The sequence below is a fragment of the Harpegnathos saltator genome, unplaced genomic scaffold, assembly GCF_003227715.2.
Source record: "Harpegnathos saltator strain DR-91 unplaced genomic scaffold, Hsal_v8.6 scaffold260, whole genome shotgun sequence".
Classification (NCBI taxonomy): Eukaryota; Metazoa; Arthropoda; class Insecta; order Hymenoptera; family Formicidae; genus Harpegnathos; species Harpegnathos saltator.
This window is the reverse complement of record NW_020230051.1, coordinates 46,404-61,878: the sequence shown is the minus strand read 5'-3', so window position 1 is coordinate 61,878 and position 15,475 is coordinate 46,404. Positions and strand designations below refer to the sequence as shown.

Here is a 15,475-nt window from a genome sequence, read left to right as displayed (position 1 = left end):
AGCGATAGCATTTTGTTTATAGATGACGCCACTTTCGAGATATTCACTGATCATCAATTTTCTTAAATAGAAATTCCAATCTTTTATTGTATCATCTTTTTTTACCAACTAATTTGAACAACTTTTGTCTGAAATATTTTTTTATTTGTCTAATATTTTTTGAGATATTTAAGGAAAACTTGGTAACTTTTTCAACATTTAACTTACGATATCTCGCTAACTATTCCTCGATAGGAAAAATAGTATTAAACTTTTTTACTTTATTTACTATCAAGAACATATTACTATAATAATGTCCTAATTTTTGTTAACTTATCGTATCGACCTTTGGAAATTTCAAATTTATTATTTTAACAAAAGTTAGAGTATTAGAGAAGAAATCTGCGGCTGAGGCTCATCAAATGCTCTCAAATACTTATGGTGAGGCCGCTATTAGTGAAAGAACGTGTCGTGAGTGGTTTCAACGCTTCAAGAACGGTGATTTTCACGTCGAAGACCGGCATAGCGGTAGAAGAGAGAAGGTTTTCGAAGATGCAGAACTGGAGGTATTACTTAATGCAAACTCATGTCAAAGTCAAGAAGAATTAGCACGATCATTGGGAATGACTCAACAAGCAATTTCAAAACGCCTCAAAGACATGGGAATGATTCAGAAGCAAGGAAATTGGGTGCCGTACGAATTGAAACCGAGAGATGTTGAACGGCGTTTGTTTGCTTGTGAACAGTTGCTTGAAAGGCAAAGACGGAAGGGATTTCTGCATCGCATTATGACTGGGGACGAAAAATTCATTACGATAACCCCAAGCGCAGAAAATCATGGGCATATCCCGGCCATGTTTCCACGTCGACGGCCAAACCGAATATTCACGGCTCCAAGGTCATGCTCTGTATTTGGTGGGACCAGCTTGGCGTAGTGTATTATGAGCTGTTAAAACCGACTGAAACAATCACAGGCGATCGTTATCGAACGCAATTAATGCGTTTGAGCCGAGCATTGAAAGACAAACGGGCGCAATACAACGAAAGACACGATAAAGTGATTTTGCAGCATGACAATGCTCGACCCCATGTTGCGAAAGTGGTCAAGACATACTTAGAAACATTGAAATGAGAAATCCTACCCCACCCGCCATATTCTGTAGACGTTGCTTCCTCTGACTATCATTTGTTTCGATCAATGGCACACGGTCTGATTGACCAGCACTTCCGGTCTTATGAAGAAGTAAGAAATTGGATCGATTCGTGGATCCCTTCAAAAGATGACCAGTTTTTTCAACATACATGGATAGCAGGTCTTAAAAGGATAGCAACCTTTGACTTTGAGAGACTGTCAGCTTGTACCACCAGGTACAAGTAACAATGCCTCTCTCTGTAGTCGCCGTGCGCTCGGGATAGCACTAGAGATGTCGCTTCCGAACGACATCTCTCAACGTTATCTGGGGAAGGGAGAGTGTCGTGAGCGTGGAGCGTCAGATAGCTCAGTGGTCTAGAGCAGTCGCCCGGCAAGCGAAAGACCCGGGTTCGATTCCCGGTCTAGCGACTACCGCGCTCTCGATATTTTTCTCTCCTCGAAACGAAAAATGAGATGCAGGTCCCGAACGCACGGCGTCCCGTCGCCACCTAGTACGCCCTCCTTCTTTCATGGATTCGTACACTGCCCGAAAGATGGGAGAAAGTAGCCAGCGATGGACAATACTTTGAATCATAAATGTGTAACCAGTTTTTTACAATAAAGCCTCGAATTTCGGAAAAAAACGACGGAACCAAAGTTATACATCTAATATATATATATATAAATAACGCATATACAACTATGTACATATACGCTATATAAAGCTTTTTCTGAATAACAACACGCTTAGCTTGGATATCGCGCGTCGCATATCGCGTATCGTGTCACACATCATGCTAGTCTGCGAGAGCCATTAAATAGAAGATACAACTATGGTTGCGTTTATTTTGGGCACTTACGCATTGTAAGTACTGTTATTTTATCTTTATCGCTCATTATATGCGGAAAGAAAATAGAATGACTGCAAGTGAAAGAGAAGATAGACTGCAGCGGTTGTAACACAGCCAATTAAAAGCGTCAGTGATCACCTTTGACGCTTTTGATTAGCGTCAAACATTGTGGTCTGCGCAGAGGTGTCAGAATAAGTATTAACCAATCCTAATCGACTTTTACAAGAATAATCGAATGAGATTAGCCAATTTTTTAAGGCTTAAAGCTTATTTATACCTATTATGTTCCCGGGCTAATTGATAGTTAAATCATATACTTTCTTTGTTCTTTGTTTAATTTGAAAGAAAAACAAAGACAGACACATTCCAAACAGCACAAGGATGTCCAGTCTTCAAGATGTCCAGAATGGGCATTGAGGACGTCATGTGCTGTCTGGGATGATTTAACTAGCAGTTAGCTACCAAGTAATGAGAACAACTAATTCTAAATCATAAAATAAGAACCGAAATAAAGAATCGAAAAGAACCGAAATAGTGGACCGAAAATAATTTAACGGTACGCTTCCGATTCCGGTACCAAAAACTTTGTAAAGTTTCGGTACGGTTTACGGTTTCGGTTCAACAAAAAAAGGTGGTTTTGGTACGGTCCGAGTCCCTGTTAAAATTGCAAATAAGGTTTTCGCATACAAAAATGAAAATAGCAAAATCAACGGTGTACTTTACATACACGCACACGTACACGCACACACACACACGCGCGCGCACGCATATACGCATACGTAAAAGAAATATAAATCTGACCATGCAACCTCTATACAGTACACTTTGTAATGCTAATGCCGGCGGTACTGCAACTTTTAAGTCTTGTAACTCGAGAAATATCTAACAAAAAGACATTTAATTATAGTGTTTTGGAAAGCCCTCAAGATAAGCTACAAGAATATGTAATGAAAAATGGGGTTTTATTTAAAAAATTTCAGATTACTTTCACGTGATCTTGACAACGATATTTAAGGTCATAATAATATTGCCATGTAATGTGCCTTATAAAACCCTATTAACTTCGTATGAAACATTTTTTTCTAAAATGCATATTTTCTGAGATATTAAGGGTTTCGATACTTTTCATACACCCTGTATGAGTCATTACCAGTGAACTGGTTAACACTCTGTCCTTCCTTTTTGTATTCTCAAAGTTTTTTTCCAATTTGGGAATGTTCGCGTGATCAAATATTTTATCATTAAACATTACGTTATAATAATATTCTACTTATTTAAAACACTAATTTAAAACACTTTATTCCTTATTATGATTACATTAATCCTTGCTGCTTGACGATCACATTAATTTGTTCATACTGAACAATATCGCCGCCAACTATTGCATTTTGTTATGCAATTATACGTGTTTACCTAGAAGACAAACGTATCGGTTTTGTATAAGTGGTCCCTCGCAGCACTCGATATGATATGTACGATCATTAACAAAAGTTATGAAGCTGATATATATAATATTATCATATGTATCAATAAGCTCATCGCATTAGGCGCTCAACGTTAGCGTATAACAGTGAGTTGTCCTGTCCCTGCTTACATCCTATAACCGACCCGTAATAGGCAAACTACTTATCTTTATAAGCAAAAAACTAAGCTTTGAGTAACATTTTGCAAGAGGAAAAATCATTTTAGAACACGTTCAAGAACATGTCATTTCAAGTACAGCATATTGTTCCGGATTAATAATTTGTATACAGGATGTCCGGTAATTAGCTGCCAATCCTAAGTGTGAAGGTAGATTGAGTTAAGACAAACATAAAAGTCCCATACTGTTTTGCGAAATTCACAATAATTATCGAGTTATTAATGACAGAAATCTGAAGAGTGGGAGCGCGCCGTAGTGAAGACGTAAATGTGGCGAAATAAAACACGAATAACGGCGCGTTGTCTTTTCCCTCATCGCGCACTGGCAACAATTTCTGGATTGACTAGACCGCACTCTTCTCGAAATGATTGGAATGTTTCTCCAATCATCTATGTCGGTGCGCTCTTACTCCTCAGATTTCTGTCATTAATAACTCGATAATTATTACGAATCTCGCAAAACGATATGGGACTTTTATGTTTGTCTTAACCCAATCGACCTTTACATTTCGGATTGGCAGCTTATAACCGGCCACCCTGTATAGCTTGGATTAATGTATTGGGGAGGAGTGCAGAATCTTCTCCTCCATATGTATATTATTATATTTTGATAAATAGTACCGGTATTGTTCAATAACAATAAGAATAAAAACTTATTCTGAGTCTACTCTATCATTTAAAACATATATTGTATTAGTTTCGACGATTTAAATGTGATGATTTTTATTTAAAAGATAAAGAATGTTCAAGTCAACGAAAAAGATTCGAAGATGCCGAATTGCAGACATTGTTAGATGAAAATTTAGCTCAAATGCTTTAAGAATTATTTGAAGCCTTAAATGTTGGTAAATCAACTATTTCTGAGCGTTTACACGTAATGGGAAAGATTCAAAAAGTAGGAAAATGGGATCTATATGAATTCTCTGTATTAGTTCTTCAAAATCGTTTAACCGTTTGCACTTCATTGTTTTTTCGTTACAAAAAGAAGCAGTTTTTGTATCAAATTGTAACTGGCAGTGAAAAATGGATCTATTATGATATATATGATAATCCTGAGCGTAAAAGATCGTGGGTAAGTTCAGTCCTATCATCAGATATTGACTTTAAAACGCAACATTCACGGAAGTAAGATTTTGTTCTGCATTTGGAATATGAAAGGTGTATATTATCAGCTGCTGAAACCAAATCAGACAGTCACTGCTGAGCATTATCAGTAATAATTCAATTAATCGAATTGAATCGTGCTTTGAACCAGAAACGTCCAATAATAGCAAAAAAAACGCAAAAAGATTTTGTTGCACGATAATACTTGACCACATGTTGCAAAAATAGTTAAAGATATGTTATCGACACTTCAATGGAAAGTCTTACCACACGCCGCATATTCACCAGACTGTGCTCCTTCATATTATCACTTATTTTAGTCGGCAGCCCTTCAAAAGATACGAAAAAATTAAAAATATGACTCGATGAATGAATTGCTTTGAAAGACGAACATTTTTTATCGCTGAATTCTTTGGCTTATAGCCAGAGAAAAGTTATAGCTGAAAAATATTTTGAATAAAATATAATTTAACGTCTCTTCAAAACAAATGTGTCTTTTCTGTAAAAAATATCCTTTAAAACTGACTGAAACACCTAATATTATATTAAAAATATAATATATCCCCTTCCCTCTCTCTCCCTCTTCCCTCTTTTTCTCTGAATAACGTTTCGAACATCGTGTTGCTATTTCCTTGAATCACCGATAGTGATGATGTAAGAATATATAAACTAATGTGTGTAGTCGACAAGTTCCAGAGGTTTTATTTTTAGTAAATGTTAAAGCTATTATGCCAGTTGTGTATACAATCACAGTAGAAAAAAGATTACAACACTTTTATTTTGATAAATTTCCGAAAACATCATGTATTTAATAGGAAATTTTATCTATTGAGAATTACAAACTAAAAAATTATATTTGGACATATTTTAAAATTGAACGAAGTAAAAAATGTTACAACATTTCTTCTACTAGTTGAAAGATTTTTTTCACACAATTCGAACCGTGAACAACCTCCGACAGGAAAATTTGACTTTCGGCACAACCTTTAGAAAATACATTCTTCATATTCTTGTCGAATATCGGATGAGTTCTAAAATGCATCGAAAAAAGTTTGCATAAAGTTGACGACTATTTTTTTAAGAGTTTATAAATATACCAAGTTAACGAGACTTAATTAATTACTTTTAAACACTATTTAAAAGTACGTCGGCTCTTAAACCTCTCAATGCACAATCTCGAACACAGAGGTTCTCAATCTTGTTAACTTTGTGTTCTCATAAATCGTAAAAAGTGTCTCAAATTTTACACAACCAATTGTATTCCATTGATAGAAAAAACAATTCACACTAATTGATTCAAAAATTCATTCATATAAATAAAGAATCTAGTAAAGTTTAAGTTAAACATTCAATTCTGCGACTCCAATATTTTCACTACCGTCTCGAGTAGAATCTTTATTCACTTTGAGAGAGATTTCATCTCAAGAAACTTAGAAAGTATTTAATTTCTCTTCTGCAGATTTCCGATAAATTGTTACAACCTTAAAGTTACAACGTGGAAAGACATTTACGAAACTTCTGGAACCGAAACTGCAAAATGCTAAAAGTTACTAGATGTTACATGGAAGTTCGTGTGTTCGCATTTTCGTCAAAACAACTCACATTAAATTAAAGAATTAAATGTTGTAATGTGCAATAAGACTGCGCGAGACTCAGAATATTGTGACGATTATAAGACAAGGATAATCGCATGAAACATTGATACAGAAGAATGGCAGCTGATCCGCAGAAAATGAGAGGGGGAACGTCGTGAAAGTATAATTTTCTATTATTCTCCGCAGAGATCTCTTTCTTGCCACGTCTTTCTGCTTAAACCAGCCTTGCGGCGTCAATTTAAGCAAAAGTAATGCGGAGGATAAATTCACCCGTCTTGCGTATTTCGGTTATGACGAAATCGTCGCGGCTGGCAATATTTCATCAATTAAAGCGACGACGACGACGTCGAGGCAAGGTCGTGCGTCCTTGAGCGGTCGCGTCTCTTCACTTCCGTACATTGGAACGAAATTAAGACGGTCGTGCGGGAACGATTGCTCCAGCGGCGTGGGCACATGTGAGCTTGAGAGGAGTAAATAATATCGTTCGATACTTAAGAGCGAAGCGTTCTCGTTTCGTGACGAGAGGTTATTTGCTTACTCATTCCAGGAATGAAGATATATCGATTTGTTATAAAGTTGCTCTATATGTCGGACTAAGAGTAATATTCACATGTAGTTTGATTTTATATTTAAAATAATTTTATATTTATCTTAACACTCTTAATGGGAAAACTCTTAATGGGCTACACTGATCGCGCTAAAATTTTCGCTCGTCGCTGACAGATTTCGAGAAAATGCTTGGAAAATATTTAAGCTTTTCAAAAATTCTGGTACATATGCGTACATTTAAATATGTTTGATTTGTGATGGCCATGTATTGTCCCTCTCAAAAAGTCAAAATTTCGACATTCGGAAAGTGGAACAATTTCCCGGAAGGTCATAATAACGAAATACGAATATTGATTATTGGAATAATAATATCTCGAGATATACTTTTCCATAAGTATACAATTGTTACGAAAAGGGTTTATTATCGATATTATGAAAACAGTATGCAGATATATGAATATTCATTTGAGTATATAGGTGTACAAATGAATAATCCAATTTTTTCAGCTACATTCAAGGTTTATTTTAAAAGAAAGTAAATTAAATTGTTCAATCAAAGTATTCGCCGTTGCTTCCTATAACTTTAAGCTATCTTTCAGGCAGCTGACGAATTCCATCTCGTAAAAATGTTACGTCTTTGGACACGATAAAGTCGTCAAGCCATTTTCGGATCTCATCCACTGATTGGAAATGCATATCGGACAAGGCGTGCTGCATCGACCGGAACAAGTGATAATCGGATTGAGCAATGTCTGGTGAATACGCCGGCCGTGCTGCAAGACGTCCCAGCCAAGACTCATTATGGTGTCTTTTGTATTGGAAGCAATGTGTGGTCTGGTGTTGTCATGCAACAATTTCACTGGACGTTCTCCTTTGCCAGTATACGGGTGTTTTCGTTCCAATTCTTGACTCAAGCAGATTAATTGACGTTGGTAGCAGTCGCAGTAATTGTTTCATCCAGTTCCAACAACTTATAATAAAGCACGCCCCTGATATCCTACTAAATGCAGAGAAGAACCTTCTTTCCGAAGCGATTGGGTTTTGCGACCGATTTTGATGATTCGCCGGAATTTACCCATGACTTTCTGCGTTTCGGATTGTCATAGAGTATCCATTTCTCATCGCCCGTAACGATTTTTCACAAGAAAGACTATCAACGCTGCTTATTGAGAAGAGAAAAACACGCTGCCACACGTTGATTTTTGTTGGTTTCAGTGAGTTCATGCGGTTAGGCACCCATTTTCCTTCTTTCTGGATCTTTCCCATCTCATGTAGGCGTTTGGAAATCGTTTGCTGCGTTACTCCCAACTGTTCTGCAAGCTTTTTTGTGTTTGTGCCGAATTCTCAGCGAGCAGTTGTTCCAAATCATCATTATCGCACTTCGGAGGGTTTCCAGGGCGTTGTTTGTCGATTAGACTGAAATTACCGCTTTGAAACCGCTTAAACCAAAATGCGCACACATCATACGATACAACACCTTCGCCGAGAAAGGAACAAATCGATTCGCACACTTTTGCAGCATTTTTTCCTTGTTGGAATTCGTAAAGAATGCAATGTCGGATATGCACCTTATCTGTTGCCATTTTTGACTCTACTGAACTGAATACTTTTGAAGGTTATGTTGGGCCTTTTGCCAAACTATATGTTATTTTTAATAGCTATATGTCAACATTCCATAATCACAAAAGAGCGGGAAAATCTATTCAATTTCAAATTGATTTCATAACTGCTTAAAATAATTTGGATTATTCATTTGTACACCTAATATATTTTTGTACTCAAAGGTAGAAATGTAAATAACGCAACTGTATAACAAAACAATTCCAATATTTCGGGAGAAATAATTGTATTTCGGGAGATTATCCCACTTTTTAAATTTCAATATATCAATTTTTGGAACAATACATGTCTATCCAATTTTTCTTTTTTCTTTTTATTCAAATGCTATCGATAAGACATAATAAATATTATTGTGAATAAATTTAACATAGACTTATATAAGAAAAAAAGAGAAATCTCTTTCATTATAATATTGACAGGTGTCATATTCATATTACATTAAAATCAAATTATTTTCTTCTGATTTTAATGAGTTCATGCCTGAAAAGGTTAAAGGTCAAACATTTGCTTTATATTCTTTACAATATGACAGTAACAATTATATATTGTTACTATCGACAAATTTTGATAAACATTGGCAGAATGAAGTCATGAATATGTGACAATAATCATCAAAGTGTTAAACAGAATTGGGAAATAATGATATATTTTATTATTATCAGATACTTTTCTTTACGCTAACGATTTAGTAATAATATTGTATTATTTTACTTTTCCCATTAATAGTAATAATGGTAACATTTATTGAATAATGTTAGTGGGTATAATTGTAAGTTCTTGCATATAGAATCATATGCACGGGATGGGCAATACTTAATCAGGAAAAAGATTTTGAAAATATGATGGAAAGGTAACGGAGATTGTAACCATTCGTTGTCAATGATGTTGTTACTCCTTTTATAAAATCGTTTTTTATATATCGTTACTCCTTTTATAAAAGCTGTAACGATTTAGCGGTAATTATTTTTCGAAATGAATAGTGATAACGATAACGAATTACTTTCCAAACCTTTTTTAACTTCAACTCAAAGATGATACAGGGTCCGTTTTATTGGCTACATAGTGCTTCAAGAACTTCAGACGATCTTAAATATAAAATCAGACTATGAATATCACCCCAAGTAATGCAAACGCTGCTAATTATCGGTTGTGTCTAGAGGAAGAGGAAGCGTAAATACTGCTTTTGCTCTTGGCATATCGTACACTCGTTCGCTCAAACTCACTACGTTTAGCGCAACTTTGAAAACTCTCGCGAACGAAATGCATGCATTATCGATCGCACACTTGTATATAATACATCATGCACATCGCACAATGTCGTGATTAGTTATATTTTTTCTACAGTCTGTAGATTTATATCGTCATGTCGAAGGCGTGGCGCGTTTTATACGTAGTACTAACATAGTACGTAGCGCGAGTACGCGCGTTAGTTGTGCGATTAAATACGTGGTATTTGGTCGGTGTCGCGATAACTAGGGTTGAGAAAGTTACTTTGTAAAAGTATCTAGTTATAGTTATAATTTTTTTCACTGAAAAAGTAATTATAGTAAAACTAATTACAGTTATAAGTTACTGATCTTAAAAAATAACAAGTTATAAATATTAAAAAAGTAATGAGTCGTTACTTTCCAGTTACTTCTTTAATTGTGCTATTATTTTAAATTTCGTAATTGTGTAAATTCCTTCAATTTTATATAAAAATAGTTTGTTGACTATTATACATTCCTCATATTGTATATAATTTTTACAAATTAGATTCATTAATTTAAATAAGCAATTCATATTTATTCTTTTCTATATCAATAACAATTATGACAAAGTGAATGAATTTGATAAAGATAATAAATACTAAAAATACTAAAAGTAATCTTAATAACAAAAATTAGATTTTTTCACTAAAAAATATATTGATATTTTATAAATATAGACTTATATGTTTTCTTGAATTTGCAGTCCAAATTCTACTTGCATGAATAATTTTTTTGCCAGCGCAAATTTTACATAGAAATGCTCAGTTCTTGTTTCCAAATTTTTGCTATAATTTGAATATTTCTGCATATGCTGCAGAATCGTGGCATTTTACAATCCTTCTCCGAAAATTGAGATGTTTTATTTATTGCTTGAATTTTTTATATAACTGAACCCACGCAACGCACTTTACACAGGTTATGTTAACTAACTAAGGTTTATGTTAACAAATAAGAATTGGCGACACGCGATGGAAATGTCCAACAGGCATACAATTTTTTTGAAAGAAATACAGATTGCGTTCGGAGAGGGGAAACTATCAATGCTATTGCATCCTTTTATCCTTATTTTACATCTAATGAACGATAAAGACACGATGAAAAATTTTCATTTACGATCATATATAGTCAGATATAATTATATATAACTTATACAGGATGTCCATTTAAAGATGCATTTAAAAAAAACGCATCTCGATAATTATTCAACGAAGCATTTTCAGCAAAAATGTTTCGGACAAAAGTTGTATGATTTTAAGAGAGACATAAAACAACTATAATATTTTGTTTACAAATGGCACCACTTACGAGATATTCACTGACCATTGCTTTTCTTAAATGGAAACCCCAATTTTTTATTACCTAAAGACTACCGTCTTTTTCAACCAATCAATATAAACAACTCTTGTCTGAAACATGCTTTTATTTGCTTAATATTTTTTTAGATGTTTAAGAAAAACTTGATAATTCTTTTAATATTTAACTCACGATATCTCGCTAACTATTTGTTGGAAGACAAAGTGGTATTAGACTTTTCTGCTCTATTTAATCTCAAGAATATATTGTTATAATAGCGCTCTGACTTTTGTTAACTTATTGACTTTTGGAAATTTCAAAATCATCAAATCTGGGGAAAGGGATGGCGGAATTTCCGCCACCCCTCTCGCTCTCTCTCTCCCTCTCTCCCCCCCCCTCCCGCCCTCTCTCTCTTCCCCACCCTCTTTTTCTCTCTCTTCTCCCGCTCTCTCTCTATCCCGCTCTCTCCCCCCTCTCCCTTTCCCCTCTCTCTCACCCTCCCTCCCCGTCCCCCTCTCTCCCTCTTGCTCTCCTTCTCCTCTTTCTCTCTCTTGCACATTTTCTCTTCCTATTTTTTAACATAATAATACATTCTTCTCTCCCTCTCTCTCTCGTTTACTCGCTGGCATTCGCTGCTATCTGTTTCTTCAGCGCTCTCGTAGTGCCTCTGGTGTCAGACAGTCAGAAAAGCGAGATACACACATATCCCCACTCCTGTGCGCCTTGCGTTTCTTTTTTACTGTATCGAAATTTTCCATGATTCGGACTTTATCTTAATATAACTCTATCCAGAAACAACGTATCCAAAAAACACAAGAACACTTTTCTTCCTACTTTTGGAGCCCGAATCGATTGGGACTAAAAAAACTTGCATCGATTTAGCCATGGTTGAGATATGAATATCTCACCTCGTTTCAACTCGCAGTTTCGCGTAATATAGGCACGGTGTGCCTCGCGCCGTTCAGGCACCACTTCGTTGCGCTTGAACTTGGCGCAAAGCACTACCGTGCTTCTTGATAACAATAACATATCAAGAGGCACGGTGGTGCCTATTACTACGCGAAACTGCGAGTTGAAACGAGGTGAGATATTCATATCTCAGGAATGGCTGAACCGATCGACGTTTTTTTAGTCCCAATCGATTCAGCCTTAAAAAATAGGAAGAAAAGTGTTCTTGTGCTTTTTGCGTTGTCTCTAAGTGGATATATTTTAAGATTAAAGTCTGAATCACAGAAATTACGATTCAGTAAGAAAGTAAGAAAGAAACACTAGACCGCCGAGGAGAGGGGATTTGTGCTTCTCGTTTTTTCGACACCAGTGCTGCGATTCTGTAACTCGTTATTAGAGTTAACGACAGTTTCGTTATTGTTGCGCAGCTTTTCTACGGTATACAAAAGCTGCGCAACGATAACGAAAGTGTCGTTAACTCCAATAACGAGTTACAGAATCGCGGTACAGAGGCGTTATGAGCGCGCTGAAGATGCAAAGAGCAGCGAATGCGAGTGAGCAAGCGATAGAGAATAAGAGAGAGAAGAATAGACCGCCGAGGAGAGGGGATTTGTACTTCTCGTTTTTCCGACACCAGAGGCGTTACGAGCGCGCTGAAGAAGTAAAGAGCAGCGAGTGCGAGTGAGCAAGCGATAGGGAATAAGAGAGAGAAGAATATCGGGTTGGTAGAACAGGAGGTGAAATAAAAATAAAATATTGCTAGTTTATTTATTTTATATATATTATATTATACAGCACGTGAATTTTAGAGTGCGTCCGTTTCACGCATATGCGCGCATTTTTTATAGTATATGTGACATAAACTATAGATAAATGCGCGCATATGCGTGAAACGCACCCCGAGTCGAACACGAGCAACGTGATCGCAACGTTGGTAGTTTACGTCGAGCAATGAGCGACAGCGAAGGTTTGACAATCACGCATTTCGGTTTTGAAGCTTCCTAACCTCAAAGATATCACAATGCTGCGCTCACATTTTCGACTGAAAGTTGACTTGTCCAAGTTTTTTCACGATGTGCGTCGGATCTGCTAAATTTTTATTGATTGATCTCTAAGATATTTGGCATAAGAGAACCATTTCATTTGTTGTTGAACGATGCCGAATATCTGCCACCGATGGAGGATATTCGCATTCTCATCGAAAACGAGACGATCAAGTAAGTATAATTCTTTTAATATAAAGTTTTAAACTTAACTTTTCATATATTTTTAGTTCAAATAGGTTTTATGTGTTTATTCAATAATATTATTTGTATGTCATTAATAGATAGAGTAATCCCTGGATCTGGCATATAGAACAAAGTTTTAAATGCATTAGTTACTGTATATCAGATCCCTGGATCTGGCATATAGAACGAAGTTTTAAATGCATTAATTACTGTATATCAGACTAATAATTACAAAAATTTCTCTAAGGCTAAAGCATGTAACAATATTTCACACGATAAGGTTGTCGAAACAACAGATGTTATGACTGAGAAAATAAGAATAAATGCAAGTAATGGATTGGATATATCTGACGATCCTTTGAATGATACAGATTCAGCTTTGATATGTTAGTATATTTTATTTATATTGCACTAAAACAAATATAATAATCTTTATAATATGATTAATGAATTATATTTATTTTTAGATAATAATACAAGAAATGTTATGTTTACTACTGTAATTGATTATACAGAAGCAGATGCAGATTCAAAGGTTACGGATTAAAGTAATATAAAATAAAGTTGTAATACATTCAAATTACAAAAAACTAATTATATGAAAGAATATTAAGAATAAATAAAAGATAAAAAAAAATATATTTCAATAAGGTTGTCGGCCCCTTCTTCCTCTTCATGCGCTATATCTGGGCAATTTTCCAATTGCTTGTATAACAGATAATATAGTTTGTATCTGCGATATCTGCCACCGATGGAGGATATTCACATTCTCACCGAAAACAAGACGATCAAGTAAATATAATTTTTTTAATATAAAGTTTTATACTTTTAATATATTTTTAGTTGAAATAGGTTTTATGCGTTTATTCATTAATATTATTTGTATGTAATTAACTTACAGTCTTATTCTTATAGAGTAATTCCTGGATCTGGCATACAGAACGAAGTTTTAAACGCATTAGTTACTGTATATCAGATACTAATAATTACAAAAATTTCTCTAAGGCTAAAGCATGTTACAATATTTCACACGATAAGGTTGTCGAAATAGATGTTATGACTGAGAAAATAGGAATAAATGCAAGTAATGGATTGGATATATCTGATCCTTTGAATGATACAGATTCAGCTTTGATATTAGTATATTTTATTTATATTACGCTAAAACAAATTGAATCTTTATAATATAATTAATGAATTGTATTTATTTTTAGATAATAATAAACAAATGTAATATTTACTACTGCAATTGATTATACAGAAGCAGATGCAGATGCAAAGGTTACGGATTATAATATTCACTTATATATTATATATTATTATATAGTATTTACTGTTTTTTGCAGACTTTGAAACTTGTCGATGACTATATACATCAGATATCCAATTTTATTACAGGCGAGGTATTAAGTTCCTGTATAAGATAATGAATCACCCTGTATATATAATCGAAATAAAAGGGCTGTACGAGTGGTTTGAATCACTCTGTATATATAATATGTACATAACATAAGTTTTTACAAGTACAAATGATATCATGTTATAACAATTTTACACGTTTATTAGTAGTATCCAATATTTAATTTATCATTATTTATTATAACACTGAGTTATATGATTGTTTTACTTGTTATTATAATGTACTTAACATAACTTTTTACAAGTAAAAATGATTACATGTAAAATTTATTATAATCTTTTTGAACAAAAAGGTAAAAAAGGCGCCAAGTACAAGCGCAACACATATTGTGCTATTTTTAGAAATTTCAAATTCAAATTATTTTTTTTAATTATTTTTAATTTTTAGTTTAATTTTTAATTTAATTTTTAATTTAATTTTTAATTTAATTATTTTTTTATGTATGTGTATATAACATAAGTTTTTAAAAGTAAAACTTATACAAAAAAAGGGATATATTAAAACAGTAGCGCCAACTGAGAAATCGTATATTTAATATTTTTATAAATCTCAAATTCAAATTATTTCCTTTTTTTAAGATATACAGGGTGATTCAAAACAACCTTCCATTATTAAAAGTATAAAATCCTGATAAAATTCTAAAACAACTTTTCCTCTTGCAAAATTTTGGCAAAAGCTTAGATTTTAAATTATTAAAAAAAGTAGTAGACCTATTGCGGGTCGGGTACAGGAGATAGACAGGTGCGGCGCAACTCACCGTCAGATGTGGGCGCTAACGCGGAGTACCCGCAGCAATCACACATGTGTAGTGTGATCAGCTGATCACACTACACATGTTATACATTAGCTACGTTTCAATATTCA

The 15,475-nt window shown here is 34.4% G+C and overlaps 1 long non-coding RNA gene across 1 annotated transcript; it reads left to right on the top strand.

Moving 5' to 3' along the window:
• The first annotated feature begins 13,545 nt into the window (after positions 1 to 13,545).
• Positions 13,546 to 14,138, top strand: LOC112588654 (uncharacterized). Its single transcript, XR_003112986.1, has 4 exons — positions 13,546 to 13,577; positions 13,659 to 13,726; positions 13,843 to 13,983; positions 14,107 to 14,138. It is a non-coding gene; the product is annotated as an uncharacterized LOC112588654 (long non-coding RNA).
• Positions 14,139 to 15,475: the final 1,337 nt, after the last annotated feature.